The sequence below is a fragment of the Uloborus diversus genome, chromosome 6, assembly GCF_026930045.1.
Source record: "Uloborus diversus isolate 005 chromosome 6, Udiv.v.3.1, whole genome shotgun sequence".
In the NCBI taxonomy this organism is placed as follows: domain Eukaryota; kingdom Metazoa; phylum Arthropoda; class Arachnida; order Araneae; family Uloboridae; genus Uloborus; species Uloborus diversus.
This window is the reverse complement of record NC_072736.1, coordinates 117078616-117080840: the sequence shown is the minus strand read 5'-3', so window position 1 is coordinate 117080840 and position 2225 is coordinate 117078616.

The window sequence follows — 2225 nt, the reverse complement described above, 5'->3', positions numbered from 1 at the left end:
TGTCTGACAGATCTTTTTGTAGTTTATTAATAAAAAATCACAACGGTTTCGCAAATAAATTTGTCTTCCTCAAGTCAAGAAAACTCTTTTCTCGTAGGAAGATAAAACGCAGTATCTGCAGAAATGATATATTTGAGATATTGAAATATTTGAAGTACTGCGTTCTGGATTCCATAGTAACAATAGAAAAATGTTGGAATTTGACGCTTTTTTCGTGCTTAAATTTCAGCGGAAAAAAAATAAGAAATCTTGTACACTAATACAAAAGTACAATAGATGACAAAAATGCAAGAAAATGAAAAATAAAAAATTGCAGTTATTGAGCTTTACCTTCCAACGGAAGTATAACAAACCCTGTCTGGGGACTATTACGTCTAGGAAATTTTAGTATATTGCTTGTTTCAGCACGCCATCCATTTTTATCCTTAAATATGTCGAAGAAAACGAATATTTATTATTTTTCCTGAGCAATAAGTTTAAGACATTAATGTATACCATACAGGATAAGTTGAAAGCAAGCAAGTAATGACGAATGCAAAAAACACAGCTACAATTTCAATCATTTTAGGTATAAAAGACGCCCTAAAATCCGCAGCTTAGAGTCGGACTAACGGTAAGTCCAAAAATTTCGATTTTCCGTTTTATAGTGCTTTGTACCGCATGACCCCGCATTATCCGGCATGACGACAAATTCGGGGGTCACCAGATTTTCAATAACACTTTCCGGCATGCCGGAAAATCAAGGTTAGGAAAAAAGTTAATAGTATAAAAAATAAATGTTCAGCTTAAAAATGAACATTACTTCTATATATCTTATTAGTTGTAATAAACAGTTTAATTTTGTAAAAATATTTACTCACAATGTCATTTGTTATTTTAACAAGAAAAATATTGTTTAATAACGAATAATTTTATAAAATTTAAATTAAAACTTAAGTAAGCAAACATTTAAGCAGTAAGTTACCGCACCTTAACCAGTGCTTAAGAATTTACCGTAGCTATTCAATAAATAAAAATTAAACTTACCCCTCTAAAAGGAACCTAAAATAATTTATTTTAAAAATTTATGAACAAATCGCAGTAACGATGATAACTTCTGAATTGATTATTTTATTGGCATATGATTAAATCCATTGATAATGACCTACCATAAATAACAAGCACGTACTATATGCAATACACATATTTTTTGGAAAAAGGTTACTTTCGGGATTTATTTTTTTTCCTTACAGTGGTTTGTTTTCTGATTGGAACTGAATGGGGAAATTTAGTTTTGTTTTATTGTAAAATAAACCTCGAATTATCCGGCGTGCCGGAAAATTCAAATTTTCCGAAATACGGTATGTTGAATCCTATTCCACATCAAGCCATATGATTAAACAGTGTTAAAAGAGCCCGAGTCAAATCATTTGTACGCAACAAGCGACCGTTTTTTCGATCTCCTCTAAAGTCGTTAAACGCGTTTTACTTAAAATTTGAAAATTTCAACTTAATCCCTTTATTTTTCACTGGCACGCATGTAAAAGAGGAAAGATGGCTCCCGGATAGCCACAAAATGCAAACCTAACAGGAATTTGATTTCTCCGCACTAAACTACAAACGCATGTGTATACAATGCACTAAATTCTTACTAAAGAGGCGGATGGCTGTATCATAAACGACGTAAGGTTTGTTGATACATGTAGCCTCAGGAAGTACAAAGTGCACGTCATTTCTGCGAAATAATCACGTCGTTTTAACCTGGTTTTTTTTTTTTTTTTTTTTTTTTTTTTTAATTTTAAAGAATATTTACGATTATTATTACGGATTTATGAGAGGCTACTGTATAAACAGCTTGTGCATAGTGTTCGTACTTTTAGAGGGTTATAAGGGAAAACGTTTAAATGATCCCAGGAAAAAAACAATTGAAAGCATCTTGATGAAAATTAAAAAGCAAAAGAAAATAAAATCTTTTCATGGCATGAAATTCGAAATAACCTGACAAAAAAGCACTTTTTATTCAACAACTTCGTGGATTTACTTGAGACAATTTATATAGAGTATACTTGGTATCTTTATAATATCTTCCGAAATAGTCTCGCGTTTCTTACTGAGCTAATGTATGTTCTTTCCACATAAAAGTAATCCACCTTTTTCCCTTTCAGATTGATTTCATAGTTTTATTGCTATTTGCTCAACTCGAAGCCTAAACACAAGTGGTTGAAACAATAAACTTTGGGTGGTGA